The sequence below is a fragment of the Mauremys mutica genome, chromosome 4, assembly GCF_020497125.1.
Source record: "Mauremys mutica isolate MM-2020 ecotype Southern chromosome 4, ASM2049712v1, whole genome shotgun sequence".
NCBI classification, from domain to species: Eukaryota; Metazoa; Chordata; order Testudines; family Geoemydidae; genus Mauremys; species Mauremys mutica.
Genome location: NC_059075.1, coordinates 4,111,898 through 4,134,256, shown reverse-complemented (window position 1 = coordinate 4,134,256; position 22,359 = coordinate 4,111,898).

Below are 22,359 nucleotides of genomic sequence, written 5' to 3'. Positions count from 1 at the left end.
AGAAGAGATTTCTATCTCTCTCTTTTCATTGTGGTGTGTTTGGTTGTCTTCATTAGCTGTCACTGGTCTTAAACGCAGTATTAAAATACAAACTGTGTTAAAGGTTTAACTATTGATGTGGAATATTAATAAGCCACCAAAATCAATGGTCTTCAATCTATTTTTTTTCTCTGGGATATTTCATTTGATATCATTTTTAGAGTTAAAGGAATGATTCTCCTGCTGCTTATAAGAGAACAAATCAGGAGTAGCTCCATTTATACCAATGAAGTACCAGTAGAGAGCCAGATTTTGTAACTGGGGCAGGACTGGGTAGGCTGGAGAGTTAGCCCCCCCCCCTCTACCTCTGCACTCCCCTGGCAGTGGCAGCTTCTGTCCCATGGGGCTGGGCCCAGCTCCCCATCCTGGGTGTTGCGATCTGGGGCCTGGGGTCACAGTGCCACTCAGGCTTGGTCCCATTGATCATGATGGAGGGGCATCACAGCAGAGCGGCAGCCAGGTCAAATGTAAATGAATGGCATTGCGACATGACACCAGGTCACAGTGCCAGGAGCCACCCCCGGTGGGAGAGTGCGGGATGGCCCTGTGTGAAAACTCATGTCCTAACCCTCCTTTTGTCAATTGCAGAATACGCTTACAGAGATACCACATATACATCGAACAGCCACTGAGAGGGGAGTTGTACCTGCCCCCACCCCGCCGCCTCGTTCCCCTATTAATTTCACCACTGGAAGTTACACCAGGGTAAAATTGCTGTGAAAGGAGAATCAGGCCCTGATATCTGGTCACAGATGGTAAAAGAAAAACACCCACTTGTGCAGGACTCTAGAGCACAGGAGCAGCAGCACAGAAGTACTAAGAATCTGGTGGATACCTTTACTGTCTGTTAAAACTACTAGGTTTTATAACTGGAATGCATTAGCTCTTTGGTGCTAATGCTGTAATGAATAAATCCATGCTGATAACATGCATGTGATGTCAGAAATCACCTCGTTAGCTAGGTAGCTTCATCCAGGTTGCTTTACACCGGGGAGAGAAGGTGCTGTTCTTTTCCCTCCCTGATTGTAACATGCTGCTGGTGAAATGAAGCAACAAGTGAGCTAGTGTCACTGTTCTTTGTAAACCGAAGTCTGAGAGAGAGACATAGATCCCTTACAGAAGAGGCAAGCACAGCGGGAAGTCATGGAAAGTTTGTAGTCTTCCTGGTTTCATCTGGATAAATCCGAGGTGAAACAGCCCAGCCTCCTCATTTTCAGTTCTCACTGACGTCCCATGTCCTATTGTTAATGGAGGCATTTGCTGCAGCTGTTCTTTCTGTGGTCACATGGCTTCATTTTTCCTAGCACAGAAAAGCTTTCTGTCCTTCTACACATCGAGTACAATTGTTGGAAGGGTGCAGCCGTTATACAGGTGAAACTCCACATTTGCATTTCAGAGCTTCAGCTTTTTGAGCCAGAAGTAATACACCAGTGACACAAAGGATCATTGTTGACTATAATGTTGAACAGAAGTAAGGGCAATGCACCTCTGAATTCTGCTCTACCTACCGCTAGTAACGTACATGCCTCATCACGTTCATGTGTCCTTACTGGTCACACACTGCAATGCTCCCTACGGCCTTCACTTCCGTGCCCAACAACAGACACCAGCATGGAACAGATACTCCAGCTTCACATTCTCACTCTAACGCAAAACCTTACCTGCAGTCTCAGACTGTGTTGTATCAACAAATCAGCACACCTGACTATCATGCAGTCTGTTCATTTGGGATGGTATTTTGTCTTAATATTACCAATTTTCAAAGTTGCTGATCGCCTACAGCTCCAAACGAAGCCAGTGGAAGCTGCTGGGTGCTGTAGTGGCTTAGCGATGGGGTTCCTCCCCCTCCGGGTCCGTGGGAGGCCACTCCGCCTACCGTAAGGAATTAGTGGGGCGATAAGAGTCTCTAGCTCAGGCCTGTCTTCAGAGAGCAAGCAGCAAACACCATTAAGGAGCCCAGGCCCGTAGCCAGGGCAGGGCAATAGGAGTCTATGGCTCGAGCCTGTGTTCAGGGTCAAGCAGCAAGGGGTTCAGGCATCCTACCTCCGGCGGATGGGCGACACACACTGGCTTCTTGGCCTAGAGAGTGGGACACTGCCATCACAGGGTTGCGGTGGGGGTGGGGAGGCACAGGCCCACCCACTCCACTGCACCCCAGCCCAGGGCCCTAACAGCGGCAGGGGGGTTTGCCGCTGGGTCAGTGGGGATCCTGACCACAATATGCTGCTGGGTCTATGGCAACAACGCAGCCAGACAAGGGTCGGCTGAACCTGGCCCACTCTCTAACTCCCCCTCGGGGTGTACCTGGGTCTGTAGAGGGTTTTCCAGCTCATCAGGGTAGAAGGCCTGTGGGAGTCCTGGCAACGCCTCCATGGCCGGGTCAGCATATGGCTCCAGTGGCTCTGGCCAGTCCGAAGCTCCCCAGGGGCCAGCAGCAGTCTCCCAGGTCGGTAGCGAGCAGGAGGCATCTGGCTCCTGGGGCAGCTGCAGCCCAACTGAGCTCCCAGACTGAGCTTTTATACATACTGCCCTGACTTCCGGTGGGAGGAGTGAGCATGGCCTGGCTCCGCTCACCAGGGCTCAGTGAGGGGTTCCTCCCCCTCCGGGTCTGTGGGAGGCCACTCCGCCCCACTACAGTGCACAGCACTTTTGAAAAATCTTGCCACTGCATTAGGTGCCCAAATATTTATTTTGGGGCCTAACTTTAGGCAGCCATCTTTAAAACTGGCTCTTGGCCATGGTGCTGATTGGCTGAACTCTGAAGTTAATGGATATTAATAGCATATTTTTCCTGCAAGGTGTGCTGGGGTGTGCAAACCCCACACTGGAGAACAAGAGGTTAAGGAGGTGCTCTGGGCTCAGCCAGCCACGCAACACCACACATGCACGGTATGCACGGGCAGGAGGAGGAGTTCAAAGGGGAGCACAGGAGTTCACCTGGGGGAAGACTAGGGAAGAGAGCAGACCTTCATCTCCTGAGGAAAGGGCTGACTGAAGGCAGGCGCTTCCCAGAAAACCACTGCCCAGAGAAGGGAGAGGCTGATTCTGAAGTGCCCCAAGCAGGATTCATCCCCCTCTAGTTCTTATTAACTGAGTTTATTTGCATTAATTCCCCACGGCTTTTGTTCATAGACTACCAAAGACTTAAGTGACCTAGCAGAGGGCCAAGCCACAGGGAGAGAAATGTCACAGCAGAGGTGGTGCAGCCGGTAGCAGGAGACATCCAGTGGGGAGAGAACTGCTACACCACTCCAAGGAGGCATTAGGAGTGAGACAACCCCTTCAATTTTGCAATAGGATCCACAAATACACTAGCTGGACTCCTCACAAGAACAGGGATCTACCCACACACAGATCTAACTGCAGGAACTGGGCCAAAATGACTTGTAGTGGCTTTGTGAACAGTGAATAAAAATGGAAAAATTCTGTTGCAGTCAGTCACTTTTTCTACTGCATTATTTAGTTGATAGAGAGAAAAATATATAAAGCCATGCTTAATTGTGAATTAAGAAACAGTTGTGTGCTATTTTCCTAATGATTCATTGGGAAGATGGGTCATATAGACGCCCATAACTGTACTTGGCAAATTTAATATCTTCCTGGCCTGCAAACAGAATTATAGTGCCAGGACTGGTGTTTCCCCTCCCCTGCTCCTCTTTCAGCTGCTGCCTCTGAAATCCACCATTATTTGGTTTATTTAATATTTTGAGGTTGGGGACAGGACTGGGCAACACAAACCTTCAGAATCCCCTTGTTAGAATTAACAGGAAGAGTTTGACCTCTTCAGCACAGAGAGAAATTTTATTTCCTGAGTGTTTTCTGGAATTTGTGGCATATTTTACACACATTACACTTCCGTACATAATGGTCATTGCAGTGCTCATCTTTTATAAAGCAGCCTTTGATATAAGCCTGTTGAACCCTATAGAAATCCCACTATCTGTAGCTTCCCCCTTTTGCATGAAGCATATAGGTCTAAAATGCAAACTCTCGGCTTCCTACAGGGTTGTATAACAAGGGCCCACTGCATTTATAAGACGAAGGGTTATCTGTTCTAGTTCAGGATAGGAGCTGCAACATTTTGTTTCAGACAGAAAAAAGATAACTTTGCTGTTCAGAGGCTCAGCTGTATTTGGTTTTTCTGTATGGATTACTACATTGCAGCATTGCCGATAAGTTCTTTACACATTCCATTTACAAAACATAATTATTTCAAGAGCTAATAATAAAGCTATCCATCAAACCATTAATGCTGTACTGTTCCCTAATGATTGCATCTTTCTCTTCTTATGTCATTAAGTAAAGAATGTACTGAACTTTCACATTAATAAATGTCCTGTGGAGACAACTATGGTAAATGATCCCCCAGATAGTCATGGAAAGACTTGCTAGATATTCCCTAGAGTAAACTTTCCCCAAAACGCTAAAAACGTTGTGAGGGAATCATTAAATAACACATTTGATGCACAATTTCTAAAGCAAATGTATTTCTAATTTCCCATAGCAAGAAGGGACTCTGGAGTCTATTGGATGATGCCTTCCTCCACATCATATTTGTAATGAGGCACAAATGTCAGTGCATAAGGAGAAAATGAAAATGGGCAATAAGGTCTGGAACTTCCTAGCGTGAAGCTGCCAGTGCATCTATACACCCAGAGCACAAGCAGGCGGACGCTAGATTTACAGACCATAGTTCAGAGAGAGTCACACATCTTTCCTTCACGCTCTGGAAAGTAGTTTCTGATGTGAAACAGAAACAAAACAAGTTATGGGCTTTAAACTATTTATAGAACAAGAGGAATGAATGTGTGTACATGCTGGAGATTAGACTATTATGATTTCAATACTACGAACTACTTCAGTGCAGTTAAAAACCCTGCACCCGGCAAGCAGGTATTAAAGAGCAGCTGTGAGCTCAGGCAGCCCCGCCCTGGCAACACCTGCCAATCTTGAAGGAAGAGCCTTAAAAAAGGGGGAAGCTTAGTTCATAAGGCCCCAGCTTGGGGAGGTGAACAGACCTCTCTGGCTCTCAAAAAGGACCTCAGCTGAGAGAGAGCTAAGTTACCTCAGGTTGCCTGTGAGCACAGAACAGTAGGACTAGTGGCTGGAGGATCCTGGTAGGAGAGAGGAGCTAGTGCTGCTCTCCATTTCTGTAAATTGAGTTTCCTTTGCCTCCTGAAGAACTGGGGTTAGGGGGTGGGTTGATGTAGGAAACAGCTTAGGGAAAAAGCAAGAGCTGCATCAGAGAGACTTTCACCATGGATACCAGGATTCCTGGGCTGGAACCCAGGATAGAGAGAGGCTCTTCGTTCCCCCACAGCCTCACTGAGAAGCGTCCAAACACAAGGGGCCTGAAGGGCTATTGGGCCTGGACCAGGGTCGTCAATCTGGTGTCAGGTCCTGGGACTGCTAGTGAAAACAGAGTCACAAGGCAAAGGGGAACCATCGGCGGTCCTGATTGGCAGGACTACAGCGAAATACCCTGTGATGCTGCCCCTGGCCACAAGGAGGCACAACAGCTGGTGAGTCACTGCCAGACAGCCATGCTGCAGGCATGTCGCAGATGTGCAGACATCTGTAAATGAAACCTAGTACGCTGTGATCTCCCATTGATCCCGGTGGCGTTTTGATTTCAAACGATGGCACAGCCGTGAGATAGAGGACCCCACTAAGGAAGGGGTAAGAAATAAATGCACAGCGAGCTAAATTAAAAACATCACTAAATACACAACACAATTGTTACAATCTCCCCCTCAGATTAGAAATCCCGCAGGAATTCAGATACTTTCCAGTTCTTCCAGCATGCATGTTCCACCCCCTTTTTCCCTCTGTCCCCCGTTCAGCATGGTAACAGGAGGAGATGTCCTCTCTTCTCAGGACAGCGCCTGACAAAAGCTACACAGCTGAATTCTCTCTCTGTTGCTCTTCGGGTTTCTTTTTCGCCTCAGGGCCCATCTTGCAAGTGGTGGCAGCAACAGCTTCTATTGGGGCACAGGGCAGGGGAAAAGGACCAGCCCTGCCGCGGCCTTGATGGTTGCCATGGCAACCAGGTGGGCAGGCGGGTGACCTGCGTGTTGATGGACTACAAGCAAGTGCCAATCCAGATCCCCAACCAAATAAAGACAGGAACAAAGATATGAGGCAGAGTCCCGCCCAGTGCAAGCAGCTGCTACTCCACAGACTCTAGTAGTGCCATCGGCGGCCTGGATTGGACCTTGTGTCCGCACTGGCGTGAAACGGAAGTGACTGGAATTAGTCTCGAATTGCACCTGTGTAACACAGCCCCACAGACTCCTTCTGCATCATGTGGCAGGAAGAAGCTGGACTGTACTCTGTTCTCCTCATAGCATGAGCAAACGTGATGCTATGTCAAGAAGAGCAAGAAGGGGGATCGGTCAGATCTAGAGCAGGCTGAGGGCCATGCAACTGCACTTCTTCTCCCCTGTGGAGAGGTAGTAGTTTAGCGGATTCAGGGGACTCTATGAAAGAGGCCTTTCAATATAAATACAGATAAATATTAAATCCATCTGTTCCAAAACTGCTGAGCCACTTTTGGCTGAGAGGACATTTGGGAGCCCACCTAGGTGATTTAGCTTTCAAATCCAACAAGCAGCACAGGTGTTCATCAGCAAGCTGTCTGACAGGCAGGCCAAAGACTGGATCCTGTCAACTACAAGGATATCTAAAGAGCAAAACATAAAAACAGAAGCTGCCTTGTGTTTTTTCTTGATTCATTTCCATTCTCCCAACATACACAGTACAAGCCAGGAGCAGAGAGCATGACATAGAAGTGGTGAAATGGTACCCTCCCAAACTGTGCGAGACAAAGTGAGACACATTCAAAACCTCCACTGAATCATTTGAAGAAATAAAGCTGGATACGAACTGAGGACTTTGTGAAGGTGTCCATATCAGAAAGGCTTTCAAGTAGCCGCTTTGAAAAGTTTAGGTGGTTTCCTTCATGTTGCCATCAGTTAACATACAAAGCAAAGCCCCATAGATCTATTGTTCACCTAGAACTGGCCAGTTCCAGTGTGTTGAATTCAGGACTGTAGTTTTAAAATTGCCTTTGTGGTTACCATGAGGAGCTATGCTCTTCAGCTAATTATTTTAGTTCTTACTTAACAGTGGTTGTTCCTGAATACACTTGCTGACAGCCCCCCAAGCCAAATCCAGGACATAATCCATAAAGCACCCAAAGGATCATTGGAAAGGACCTAATTGCTAGGATTTAAAAGCTCCCATAATATCAATGCAGTTGAAAGAATTATACCTTGCACATAATGATGGAAAACTAGAGGTTTAGAGATTATGGGCCAAATTTAGACCCAGTGTAAATGGGTGCAAATCAGTTGAGATTGATATCTGGATTAAAACATTAAATATGAGTGACTTTCATCCTACATGTTTTGTATTGTTTCAGTGATTATAATTGGACAATGTGATTAACGAATACAAAAAATATCAAGTGTAACGTCCTATCAGATTGAGTTTAGGGAGGATTTTTGGTGAGCATTACATTGCATGATACGGGCCAAACTAGATGGCCTTAACATCTATAAACCTAAAAATCTATGCGTTTAGGTGGGACCATGCCAGCCAAATCAAGTCTCATTAGACCCACGTGCTCAGAACTGAACAGGATTTCAGTGGCATTTCTCATCACAATAAGACATTGCCTGTTGCAGCACAGTGCCACTTGCAGCATGTGGTCATTGCATCAGTACTGACCCAAGACACAGAATTACCGGTGTCATGTCATGCAGCATCTCTCTTTTGATGAGAGGTCTCCATCCAAAGCCCAACCCTTTTTGCTGGTTGTAGCCTGCACAGTCTAGCTGCAGACTACTGCCCATGCAATACATTCCTCTTTCTCTTCAGAGTCTGTTCAGTGGAGAAAGACATCAGTCACAGAACCCAAAAAGAACAAAAGCACTTTCAAAGGAGGGTAAATTTCAGGCAAAATCCCTGGTTGTAGAGAATCAGTGCTGAGGAGTGGAAGAGAGCTGAAAGCCCTGTGCATACCGGGGAGGATTTTATTATCACTTATCTGAGGATGGATGATTTCCATGCAGTCGTGATTCCATCCAACAACCAGACCACATATCATCTTTTAAAAATCAAACTTCTGTGTGCTTTAAATTTAAAAAAAATTGCAGAGACATTACTGACATCTGCAAATGCCACCACATGCTGTTTGCTTTATACTGGACCAGGAAGAGGCTCCAGTAGAGACAGCAGACTGCAGTACAATTAAACAATGTATTTTTTTTCTTATTGTTCTCTTTTCATGTCCTCTCCTGTGGCTGCAACAGTTGCAGATAGTGTATCTGACACAGATAAGCATTAATCTATTGCTTATCCGGTGCTAATTGTTTTCTTTTGTAGAAAGACTTTGTTTAGGTCCTTCATGACACTGGTCAAGATCACTTCATTAAATCGGCTCAGTGTATTAGAGTTCTCTCTGGAGATAATGGGCAAATGGTTCTTGGGGTTAGAGTGACCTGACTTTAGCAGCAAGTGACTAAATGCAGCCATGGGGCCCGGGCATCAGGGGCTGTAAACAGAGCGAGGAGGAGGTAGCATCCTCTCTCTCCTCCACTGCACTAAGAGCATGGTATATATGGGGCCGCTGCCACCTTCTGGATTAACTGCAACCGATTTAGGCCCTGATCCAGCAAAGCACTTAAGCAGATGCATAACTAAGCGTATGAAAAGTCCCACTGAAATCATGGTTAACAAGTCACTTGATTAAAGGCAATTAACTATTTATGGAGTAAGATGCTACTCCATGTCAGCAAAGGTACCAGAATGGGGCTGTGGCGGGGCATGGGCCTCTGCTCCTGTCTTTTCGTACCAATGGCTCTGACACGTCCACTCTCCCATTATGTACTTTTATTTGTGTTTTGTCAACCACCATGCTCTTTCTGTCCTGTGCAGCAAGGCTATTGGCAGTTTGTTCCAGTCATTAGAGAGGGACAAGATCTCCCCTGGCACTTCTAATTAGAGATTCAGTAATTAGCCACTGTTTCCCTCACCCAGGCCCTCTCCTGGTCCGACTGCTCGATCTCAGTACTGTGTCACACACCTCCCTGCCCATTGTCTGGTGGAATTTTCTCCTTCCATGGGCTCTCCCCTCCTCTACTGATGGTGCTGCTCTCCCGAGACCTTCTTTGCCCCTAGGGTGGCCATCCAGGGTCCCCTTCTGAGTTCCTCCCATTCTCCACTCACAGAAATCACATTTGGTGCATAGGGTCACCCCATAATTCTGTCTTTTCCCACAGATCTTCACATTAGGGGCAACCCTGTGGGATACTCTCACCCCCTTTGTTTTGGGCAGGGCCCATTGGCACCCCTCACCCTCCTGGTTACCCAGCGTCTCAGGTTCTCCAGGCCTCTGAACTGCTCCTGGGGTCCCTCTTACCACTATTCAGGTGATGGAGGTTCCAATAACTGCCCGATCCCTGTCAACGAACTCAGGTTCTCCTTATCCTGCATGGCTAATTCTGTGTTGCCACTTTCCTCCCCCTCTTTCTCTAGGGGGGCTCCCTTTTCTTTACCTTCCCCCAGCTTGTGTCCCTTTGTCTAGTCTTTTCCAAACCCTCTGTGTTTAACTTCTCTTTTCCCTTCCCCTAGGGTTATATTCCTCCCCACCGGGGCTCCGGACCCCCACCAGCTTCCCTCAGGAAGAGAGGCTGCAGTCCATGCCTAGTAGGATGGGGTGGGACGTGTCCACTACCCTGCACCTCCAGGGCTCCCTCAGCCATCATGCAGAGTTTCTTATCCCCATGGATGTGATCAGGCCACAACCTTGCTCCCAAGAGCATGTGGTGGGGCCTTCACCAATTTCTTCTTGACCAATGAACAGACTGAGGTAGTGTGCGCTAGACCCTTTGACACCTCATCCCCACCCTCACAGAAACAGGAAGTCATTTCTTTTTCCTTCCATGCCCAGGGGTCCCAGCCCAAACGCAGAACTCTGCAAACCAACATCTTATCTAAAGGTTGTCTCTTTTTGTCCTTGATAACAAACCTGATGCTCATTACAATCAGCTGATTCCTGCTCAGGTGTTAACTAGGTCTGGCTGGCCCCAGGCTAAAATCACCCTGTTCCAGGTGTTCTGCATGAGAATGCAAGCGGCAAGCTTGCAAGGTTCACCACTGTATCTTCCTGATATTTGGAAGAAAGCAAATGGCCTAAGCACATCAGAGAATGGGCAGAGGGCACAGAAAGGCTGGTCAGCCTGAAGCACGGTTGCACAAATAACACATGGCTAAGGCTATCGGTAAGGAGACTTTTTCACTCAAGTGTCAGTAAATCTTGTCCTGTAAACATAATACGATGGCACGGCATTACCAGCAACGAGAAACAAAATGAACGGCATTATTTGAAATAATCTGTAAATACTGGAGCAGATTAGTGAGGAGATTTACACTAATCCGGGTGAAAAAAATTGCAAGAACAGGGGCTAAATTTTTGGAAGCCAAAAATAGTCAATTACTGCTTGTAGACGGGTCGGACTCACCCCTGTGGCACCTCCTGCTGGTGACTCCGGGAATTAGCTCTGTCCAGCGCTGGAGCGCCCTCTGCAGGCCAGTAATCCGCCTGTCCTCAGGCCCCCCGTGTCCCTCCCTGGACCCGGTGCCCTTTTACATGGGGTGCTGCCCCCTGGCAGTAACCCCTTTCTCTCGGGGTCTCCCCTTCTCAGGGAACCCCCTCCCTCTATCCCCACCTTGCCTCAGTATTTGGCTACTGCCAGTCATTGTCTAGTCCCACACTCTGGGGCAGACTGCAGTATCAGCCTATTCATCACAGGCAAGGAGGGTTTGGACCTGCTGCCTTGGCCTACCCCTGGGCTGCCCTCTGCAACCCCCAGTACCTGTTAGCCCAATGCTAGGCCGCAGCCTGGGGCTTTCCAGGCTGGAGCTCCCCAGCTCCTCTGCCTGTCCACAGCCCTGCTTCACTCAGGTAGCCAGTCTCAAGCCCCCTGCAGCTAGGCCCTTCTCTCTCTGAAGGCAGAGAGAGACTGTCTTTCCTTCTGGCTTCCCTGGCCTTTTTATAAGGCCTGTGGCTCAGTTTGGGGCGTGGCCCCAGCTGCAGCCACTTCCCCAATCAGCCCAGCCTAAAGCAGCAGCTCTCAAGCCCTGCCAGGCCACTTTTAAACCCCTCACAGCAGGAGCAGGGTCCACCTTGATACACTGCTTTTTAAAATGAGAGAGAAATTAAAACTACAGGAGCCTGCAGTTGAACTCAGATGATAAAGGGATAAGTTAGAATCCCGCATGAGCCAAAACCTCCCTTGAATATTTCCTTTGACTCAGCTCCTATCACTTTAAGCCAAATGGCACAGCGTTCGGACAGGACTTGGTCTCCTCTGCCTAGTTTGCTGTACTGATCTGGTCACATTTTATGCTCAAGGGTAAGAGACTACATAAGGTGGAGGACAGGGGAGAAACAGGCCTTCTGGTGAATCAGTTGGGGCTCCATAGACTATCTGATGTGGAGTCCATTAGCAGGAAGGGACCTAAATAGGAAAATTCAAGAATAGTAATGAGGAGAGCAAGTTCATCCAAAGTGCTCGTGCCTCTGTAGTAGAAAGAGAGAGCCTGAAGCGTGGGCCTAGTGCAAGGCCTGAGGCCTGAACCAAAGTTAACAGAAGTTATGCTACCAGCAACAGTCAGGCCCTGTCAAAAGCAGATGTTTGCCTCCAAGCCAGTGTCCGGTACACAAACTCGGCATCGGTATTGCTAGCATTGCTAAACACACGGAATATGTAAACACATTCCAACAGGCCAGCACAAGAACACCTGGCACACGATAAAATGGTTTGACAAAATTGATGAATAGTGATGTTTTCTCTGAAGCATCAGGAGTGAAAGTACAACGGGAGGTAACAAACACGTCATGAAAACGCGTAAGGTGATACATAATTTGTGTATCCCAGATGGTTTGTCTCAGTCTATAAATGTTGGGATACCTCGCTTTAACCCCCTCGTCTGGCCTAGGGGGCAGTAGAAAGTCCTGCCACTGACTGAGGTGCTTAGGGTTGCCAGCTTTCTGACCGAACAAAACTGAACACCCTTGCCCCGCGTCCATTGTCACGGGCAGACGTGTTAGTGTACCTGTAACCATGGAACTGGGGCATTAGCACCATGCTTCGTCAGCAAGAAACCTGGGCGGGCGCCTTCACTACTAAACCAGGTCTTGTGGTCTTATTGGGCAGTTGGATGACAGCCTGCTTTACAGGCTATCTGATCCAGCGCAGCACGCAGAAAGAACACACGCACAGAGCCGAACATCTGACGACAGCCTCAGGTGCAACCTGTCGCTTCCAAAAGAGCCAAGCAGGACTTTAATTCAGGGCTCAGAACTTCCCCTGGGGATGGGGTATCTCAGAATGTATTTCCTGCATCTTCCGCTGAAACACTGATGCTGGCCACTGTCGGGTTAGGTCTACTCAGGGTCCAGCCTGAGCCTAAATGTCTACAAAGCGATTTTTTTTATTTAGCCCCGCAAGCCCAAGCCTCATGAGCATGAGTCAGCTGACCAAGGCCAGCTGTGGCCAAGCCAGGGGTCTTTTATCTCTGTGTAGACATACCCTCAGAGACAAGATCCTGGGCTAGATAGACACCTTGGCCTGATCCAGCCTGGCAATCTTTATGTGCAATGTGTGTCTCAGGCCTGGTCTACACTAGAAAATTAAGTCTGCTTAACTGTGTCACTCAGGAGTGTGGAAAAACTCCACACCGCTGAGTGGCATAGTTAAGCCAACCTAACCACCAGTGCAGACAGCACGAAGTCAGTGGAAGAATTCTTCCATCGACCTAGCTACCATCTCTTGGGGAGGTGGATTACCTACGGCAATGGGAGAACCCCTCTCATTGGCATAGATATTGTCTACACTGAACTGCTGTAGCACTTCAGTGTGTGCTGTTGTGGCATTTCGAGTGTAGACAAGCCATCAGAGCACATATTAGTCACATTTCAGCTTTTCACTTTCCTTCTGTATAATTAATCGACAATCCTCTTTCAAACGGGTCTTAAATCAGAGGATTTAGTTATTTAGCAATATCCAGCAGGGAAAGTTTGACTCCAGATTATATCAAGATCTGTCTCAGGTGAGCAGAAATTGTAGCACAACAGCAAACCTCCAGAAATAATCAACTTCCCAAAATGGAACCCCAGGAAGTACAGTACGAACTCAGCTATTACAAACTGTGAATTGAATCATACTGGATCCAAACCACTAAGCTAGCACATTGCAAATACTTCGAAGTCAAATGCCAGACTCCCTCTAGCTAATGAAAATTCACTAGAGTGCACCCCGTGTGTAATCTGTTGACAAATATATTGCAAACTTGACAAATATCGTGGTCAAAAAGTCAAACATTACATGCCATGTAATTTTTAGTTAAGATATTAAATTTGCAGGAAAACAGCATTTTCCATAACCTCGGAGATTAAAAAGATGGTGAATATTTTGCTGTAATTGGTCTTATTGCTACCTCTGCTGCTTTTCTGAATAATATTAATTCACACCCCATTCCAGCCACATGGTGGTTCGAAAACAAAAAAAGTTACAAAAGGAAAATTAGCCTGTGATATTGTCTGTGTCTATGCAATTTTCTTGTTAGTTTTCAAGTTATAAATTTGTTTAGTTGTAAATAAAAGCAAAGACAAATTGTGAAGGCAGTCAGCTGCGAACCAGCTGAGCGGCAAATAGAGGGAGATTGACTGGGATCTGTCTGAGAGGAGGTACACTAAGTGCTGCATTAGGGGGGCTGTGTTGGCGAGTATCTGAGTGTCTGTTGTGGGGACAGAATGTCAGTTTGACCATGTACCTGACTGTTTGAACAGTGTGAATTGGTAGTGCTTTGTTTTAGGTGGGCCTTGAGAGGGCCTGACTGTTATAAAAAGGCAGTCAGCTGCAAACCAACTGAGCGGTGAATAGAAGGAGTTTGACTGGGAGTTCGTCTGGGGAGAGCCCACTGAGGCTTTCATCTTGCAGGCTTCTCTGAGTAGTTCCTGCAACAGCCAAGGAAGCTCTTAGAAGGAAGGTAATATGGATGGTGAGTGATCGGCTGTTGTGACCTGCACAGGATGTGCCATGTTTGTCTTTCTTCCACAGGACAGAAGCGACTTTGTCTGTACAAAGTGCAAGCTGGTCACTATATTGGAAGAGAAGGTTCAAGGTATGGAGAAACAAGTATCGACCCTGCACTGCATAAGAGCAAAAGAAGATTTCCTGGACAGACATCAGGATATGCTTCTACGGGGAACAACATTCTGAAGAATCAGAGCAGGCTGCGCAGCAGGGACAGAGGATGGTGAAGAAATTTGGCAGCATGTGACCTCCAGAAGAAGAAAGAGGAGTGTCCATGTACCAGCAATGCAGATACAGGTGAGCAACCATTTTCATGTTCTCTCCACAGGTACTAATGCAGAGAGTGGACTAGATAATACATCTAGGGAAGGGAGCAGAAGGAGACTCCACTGACTGGAAGGCATGAGATGCACTGTGCTAGGAATGGGGGGTCCATGACCACCGCTCCCAAGAGAAAGACGTGGGTGGTGGTGGTTAGGGAATCTCTCTTTAGGGGGACTGAGTCATCTATCTGCTGTCCCAGCCGGGAAAACTGAGAGGTCTGCTGCTTGCCAGGAGCTAGGATTCATGATGTGACGGAGAGACTGCTGAGACTCATCAAACCCTCGGATCGCTACCCCTTCCTGCTTCTCCATGTGGGCACCAATGATATTGGGAGTCTGCTATAGACAACCAGACCAGGGGGATGAGGCGGACGAGGATTTCTTCCGGCAACTAACAGAAGTTACTAGATCACAGGCCCTGGTTCTCATGGGAGACTTTAATCACCCTGGTATCTGCTGGGAGAGCAATACAGCAGTGCACAGACAATCCAGGAAGTTTTTGGAAAGGGTAGGGGTGCAAGTGCTAGTGGAACCAACTATGGGCAGAGCTCTTCTTGACCTGCTGCTCACAAACAGGGAAGAATTAGTAGGGGAAGCAAAAGTGGATGGGAACCTGGGAGGCAGTGACCATGAGATGATTGAGTTCAGGATCCTGACACACGGAAGAAAGGAGAGCAGCAGAATACGGACCCTGGACTTCAGAAAAGCAGACTTTGACTCCCTCAGGGAACTGATGGGCAGGATCCCCTGGGAGAATAACATGAGGGGGAAAGGAGTCCAGGAGAGCTGGCTGTACTTTAAAGAATCCTTATTGAGGTTGCAGGAACAAACCATCCCGATGTGTAGAAAGAATAGTAAATAAGGCAGGTGACCAGCTTGGCTTAACAGTGAAATACTTGCTGATCTTAAACACAAAAAAGAAGCTTACAAGAAGTGGAAGTTTGGACAAATGACCAGGGAGGAGTATAAAAATATCTGCAAGAGTAAAATCAGGAAGGCCAAATCACACTTGGAGTTGCAGCTAGCAAGAGATGTTAAGAGTAACGAGAAGGGTTTCTTCAGGTATTGTAGCAACAAGAAGAAAGTCAAGGAAAGTGTGAGCCCCTTACTGAATGAGGGAGGCAATCTAGTGACAGATCATGTGGAAAAAGCTAATGGACTCAATGCTTTTTTTGCCTCTGTCTTCACAAACAAGGTCAGCTCCCAGGCTGCTGCACTGGGCAGCACAGTATGGGGAGGAGGTGACCAGCCCTCTGTGGAGAAAGAAGTGCTTCAGGACTATTTAGAAAAGCTGGACGAGCACAAGTCCATGGGGCCGGATGTGCTGCATCCGAGGGTGCTAAAGGAGTTGGCGGATGTGATTGCAGAGCCATTGGCCATTATCCTTGAAAACTCATGGCAATCAGGGGAGGTCCTGGATGACTGAAAAAAGGCAAATATAGTGCCCATCTTTAAAAAAAGGAAGGAGGAGGATCCAGGGAACTACAGGCCAGTCAGCCTCACCTCAGTTCCTGGAAAAATCATGGAGCAGGTCCTCAAGGAATCAATTCTGATGCACTTAGAGAAGAGGAAAGTGATCAGGAACAGTCAGCATGGATTCACCAAGGGCAAGTCATGCCAGACTAACCTAATTCCCTTCTATGACGAGATAACTGGGTCTGTGGATGAGGGGAAAGCAGTGGACGTGTTATTCTTTAACGTTAGCAAAGCTTTTGATACGGTCTCACACAGTATTCTTGCCAGCAAGTTAAAGAAATATGGGCTGGATGAATGGACTATAAGGAGGATAGAAAGCTGGCTAGATCATCGGGCTCAACAGGTAGTGATCAATGGCTCCATGTCTAGTTGGGAGCCAGTATCAAGCAGAGTGCCCCAAGGGTCGCTCCTGGGGCCGGTTTTGTTCAATATCTTCATTAATGATCTGGAGGATGGCGTGGACTGCATCCTCAGCAAGTTTGCAGATGACACTAAACTGCTGGAGGGTAGGGATAGGATACAGAGGTACCTAGACAAATTAGAGGATTGGGCCAAAAGAAATCCGATGAGGTTCAACAAGGACAAGTGCAGAGTCCTGAACTTAGGATGGAAGAATCCCATGCACTGCTACAGACTAGGGACCGAGTGGCTAGGCAGCAGTTCTGCAGAAAAGGACCTAGGGGTTACAGTGGACGAGAAGCTGGATATGAGTCAACAGTGTGACCTTGTTGCCAAGAAGGCTAATGGCATTTTGGGCTGTATAAGTAGGGGCATTGCCAGCAGATTGAGGGATGGCATCATTCCCCTCTATTCGACATTGGTGAGGCCTCATCTGGAGTACTGTGTCCAGTTTTGGGCCCCACACTACAAGAAGGATGTGGACAAATTGGAGACAGTCCAGCGGAGGGCACCAAAATGATTAGGGGGCTGGAGCACATGACTTATGAGGAGAGGCTGAGGGAACTGGGATTGTTTAGTGTGCAGAAGAGAAGAATGAGGCGGGATTTGATAGCTGCTTTCAACTACCTGAAAGTGGGTTCCAAAGAGGATGAATCTAGACTGTTCTCAGTGGTAGCAGATGACAGAACAAGTAGCAATGGTCTCAAGTTGCACAGTGGGAGGTTTAGGATGGATCTTAGGAACATTTTTCACTAGGAAGGTTGTGAAACACTAGAATGGGTTACCTAGGGAGGTGGTGGAATCTCCTTCCTTAGAGGTTTTTAAGGTCAGGCTTGACAAAGCCCTGGCTGGGATGATTTAGTTGGGGTTGGCCCCGCTTTGAGCAGGGGGTTGGACTAGATGATCTCCTGAGATCCCTTCCCACCCTGATATTCTAAGATGAGAAACCAAAGTTACAGTGAGTTTTGTAGTACTGTTTAGTGTTTATTTTTATGCCAAGTCAACCAGGTTAACAATATTACACTCATATGAAATCTGAGGTAATTCAATTTATTTTTAGGTCTTTCAGTTAAGTTGTATGAACTGAGTCCTTTCCAAAAGCATATACACTGAGATGGTGTTATGAGCAGTGGATGCAGATGACTGAATAAACACATTCCCAATTCAGACAGGAAACCCGACATAAAAGCAATCCATGTGCCAGAATGGCAGCTTATGCAGAAGTCAGATATAGAATAGATATTACTGCATTTTCCTTGCTAAAATCTAAGGTAAGAGCAGGTTTGTCACTTTGGAGACTAGAATGAAAAAAAATGGGTCACATCCAGAGCTGACATAAATCTGCATAATCTAATTGATTTAAATGGAACTACACCGATTTATTCCATCTGAAGATCTGGCCAATTAGACTCATAGACTTACAGACTTTAAGGTCAGAAAGGACCATTATGATCATTGAGTCTGACCTCCTCCACATTGCAGGCCACAGACCCTCACCCACCCACTCCTGTAACAAACTCATATCCTCTGGCTGAGTCACTGAAGTCCTCAAATCATGATTTAAAGATTCAAGTTACAGAGAATCCACCATTACACTAGTTAAACCTGCAAGTGACCTGTGCCTCATGCTGCAGAGGAAGGCAAATCCCCCGCCCCCAGGTCTCTGCCAATCTGACCCAGGGGAAAATTCCTTCCCGACCCCAGATATGGTGATCAGTTAGATCCCGAGCATGTGGGCAAGACCCACCAGCCAGACACTTGGGAAAGAATTCTCTGTAATAACTCAGAGCCCTCCCCACCTAGCATTCCATCAGCAGCAGTGAGTGTTATTTGTTGCTTGCAGAGGCAGATCGGCTACATGCTGTTGTAGGTGGTCTCACCATACCATCCCCTCCATCAACTTATCAAGCTCAGTCTTGAAGCCAGTTAGGTTTACGTCTCATGTCGTGCTTACAACACTCCTGCTAATACATCCCAGAATGATGTTTGCTTTTTTTTGCAACAGTGTTACACTGTTGACTTATATTTGGCTTGTGATCCACTACGATCCCCAGATCCCTTTCCGCAGTACTCCTTCCTAGGCAGTAATTTCCCATTTTGTATGTGTGCAACTGATTGTTCCTTCCTAAGTGGAGCACTTTGCATTTACTTCAGACCCTTGTTCCAGTTTGTCCAGATCATTTTGAATTTTAATCCTATCCTCCAAAACACTTGCAACCCCTCCTAGCTTGATATTGTCCACAAACTTTATCAGTGTACTCTCTATGCAATTGTCTAAACCATTGATGAATATATTGAATGGACTCAGAACCGATCCCTGTGTGACCACACTCGTTATGCCCTTCCACCCTGCCTGTGAACCACTGATAACTACTCTCTGGGAACAGTTTTCCAAACAGTTATGCACTCACCTTATAGTAGCTCCATCTAGGTCATATTTTCCTATTTTGTGTATGAGAAGATCATGCAAGAAAATACCAAAAGCCTTACTAAAGTCAAGATATAGCCATCTACCACTTTCCCCCATCCACAAGGCTTGTTACTCTGTCAAAGAAAATTATTAGGTTGGTTTGACATGATTTGTTCTTGACAAATCCATGCTGACTGTTACTTATCACCTTATCATCTTTAGGTGTTTGCAAATTGATTGCTTAATTATTTGCTTCATTATCTTTCTGGGTACTGAAATTAAGCTGACTGGTCTGTACTTCCGTGGGTTTTCTTTATTTCATTTTTTTATAGACTGGCACTATATTTGCCCTTTCCTAGTCCTCTGTAATCTCTCCCACCTTCCATGGCTTTTCAACAATATCTCCCCTCAGTCTTCTTTTGGCTAGGTTAAACAAGCCAAACTCTTTGAGTCTCATTTCAAGGTTGGTTTTTTATTCCTGAGATCACCCTAGTAGCCCTTCTCTGCACCTGTTCCAATTTGAATTAATCTTTCTTGAACATGAGGGACCAGAATTGCACACAGTATTCCAGATAAGGTTTCACCAGTGCTTCATATAATGATACAAACACTTCCCTGTCTCTACTGAAAACACCTCGCCTGATACATCCTAGGACTGCATTAGCCTTTTTCACAGCTGTGCCACATTGGCAGCTCAGTCATCCTGTGATCAACCAATACACCCAGGGCTTTCTCCTCCTCTGTCACTTCTAACTGATACATCCCCAGTTTATAGCAAACATTCTCCTTGTTAGTCCCTAAATGCATGACTTTGCATTTTGCACTATTAAATTTCATCCCATTTCTATTACAAGTGGTCTTCCTCTGGATTGGCGATACCTCCCAACTTTGAGCCATCTGCAAATTTTATTAACACACTCACACATTTTGTGCCAAGGTCTGTAATAAAAATGTTAAATAAGATTGGCCCCAAGACCAATCCCTGAGGAACTCCACTAGTAACCTCCCTCCAGCCTGACAGTTCACCTTTCAGTATGACCCACTGTGTTCTCTCCTTTAACCAGTTCCTTATCCACCTTTCTATTCTCATATTAATCCCCATCTTCTCCAATTTAGTTAATATTTTCGCATAAGGAACGGTATCAAATGCCTTACTGAAATTCAGAAAGTAAGTTTTCCTTTTTCTAAAAAGTCAGTTATCTTCTCAGAGAAGGAAATCAGGTTGGTCTGGCATGATCTACCTTTTCTAAAACTGTGTTTCATTTTATCCAAGTTACCATTTTCCTCTATGTCTTTAACTACTTTCTCTTTCAAAATTTGTTCCAAGACCCTGCATACAATTGAGGTCAAACTAACAGGCTGTAGTTTCTCGGATCACTTTTCCTCTCTTTCGTAAAAATAGGAACTATATCAGTAATTCTGCAATCAGAGTATGACCCCTGAGTTTACAGATTGGGCTTGCAATTTCATGTGCCATTTACTTTGCCCCCATATTTTCCTTTAATCTCTAAGCCCAGGGCTGTGCAGCGTGACAGCTACCAGGGAGCATGCCAGGCCCACTGCGCGGCGGCGCTGCCAACTGGACAGTCAACAGGGAGGTGGTGGGGGAGGGATGCAGTGAGAGGGAAGTGGGTGTGGGGGGTGGGATGGGGATGGAGGCAGTGAGGGGGATGGGGGTTCAGGGGGGGTTGGGACTGGGAGGGATGCAGTGAGGGGGATGGGAGTGCGGGGGGTGGGACAGGGATGGATGCAATGAGGAGGATGGTGGTACAGGGGGTGGGACAAGGATGGATGCAGTGATGAGGGATGAGGATGTGGGGGGCTTGGGACCGGGAGGGATGCAGTGACAGGGGATAGGGTGCGGGGAGGGATAGGGACAAGAAGGGATGCAGTGATGGGGATGGAAATGTGGGGGATTGGGACTGGGAGGGATACAGTGCGAGGGATGGGGTGCAGGGGGGTTGGGACCAGAAGGGATGGGGTGGGGTGCAGGGAGGGTTGGGACCGGGAGGGATGGGGTGGGGTGCAGGGAGGGTTGGGACCGGGAGGGATGCAGTGAGGGGCCTGGGGGTGCAGGGGGGTGGGACGGAGATGGATGCAGTGAGGGGGATGGGGGTGCAGGGGGGGTGGGATGGAGATGGATGCAGTGAGGGGGATGGGGGTGCAGGGGGGTGGGATGGAGATGGATGCAGTGAGGGGGATGGGGTGCAGGGTGGGTCGGGACCGGGAGGGATGCAGTGAGGGGCATGGGGGTGCAGGGGGGTGGGACGGAGATGGATGCAGTGAGGGGGATGGGGTGCAGGGGGTTTAGGACAGGAAGTAATGCAGTGAGAGGGATGGGGATGCAGAGGGTGGGACCAGAAGGGATGCAGTGAGGGGGATGGGGGCGAGGGGGGGTTGGGACCAGGAGGGATGCAGTGAGGGGATGCAGCTCAAGCCCAGCCGCCTGAGGAGAAGAGGGACGAGCAGCAGCGGGAGAGGCGTCCGCCGAGCGACCCCTCAACAGCCGCCTGCTGAGCGCTCGCGAGTCACGCTCTTGCTAGTTCCTCCTCTGCCCTGACCCAGCCAATGGGAGCTGTGCCTGCATGTGAGGGCGGGGCAGCACGCGCACACACACACACCCCCGGCCGCCCCTAAGGCTAGGAGCTGGACATGCCGGCTGCGGCGCAGCACGACGGCACTGCCAGCCAGTCAACAGCTGCCAGGTTCCCTTTCCGACCAGGTGTTCCCGTCCAAAACCAGACACCTGGTCACCCTCGGCTGGAGGGACAAGCCATGGAGAGGAAGCCCTGTGACTCCGAGGGAGCAAGAGAGGCCGCAGTGACAGGCAGCAAAGGAAGGTGGCATCAGACCAGGCAGAACTGATTCCCCAGATGCAGCCACAAGGGGTGCCCCATCAGTGAGTACAAACTCCACTACCTAGTCAGCTAGAGCTGGGAACCGTCTAGTATCCCAACAGGAAAGAAACAAATTGAGCCATTGTGGGCACTGGAATGGGCATCAACGTTTTGAAGCTTGTACACTGATCACCGTTAAAAAGACAACGTGACCTTTACATGGCGTCTGAGCTACTGCAGTTTCTGTCCTATATTTCAGATCGGCACCGTGCAGCAAACCCTTCCCTAGGCTAGACACCGGGGTTGGTCCAGAGAGAGGGAGGTGGTAAGGAATTCTCTCATCACCCTGGGTTACACAGCAGTGCTGGACCAAGCTCGCAGGTGTCAAAAGTAGGAACGACCTAAAAATGTATGTGGATCCATTGCCATAGTCCACACTGGAAATGAATTCTGCATGTGTAGCCCACTGGTTCAGTGTGGGTTACCAGTCTCCTTCTACAGGCTGGTCCACATAGTAGAATGATCATCTACTACTACTAACAGCTAAAGGCATTACTCCTTTAGCTCAGGTGGTAGACCCCCATTCTTTTAGTGCAGAAGGATCCAGATTCAATCCCCACTGATGAGCCACTGCAGGCGATTATACATGCTGCTGCATCGTTTCCCCCACGCACCTCAAATCTTGCCCCCGCCCCCTTCTCCCTCACACAGTAGAGCCTCATTGGATCACACACCAGTCTAGCTTCTGCAGATAAGAAGGCAGAGGCAGG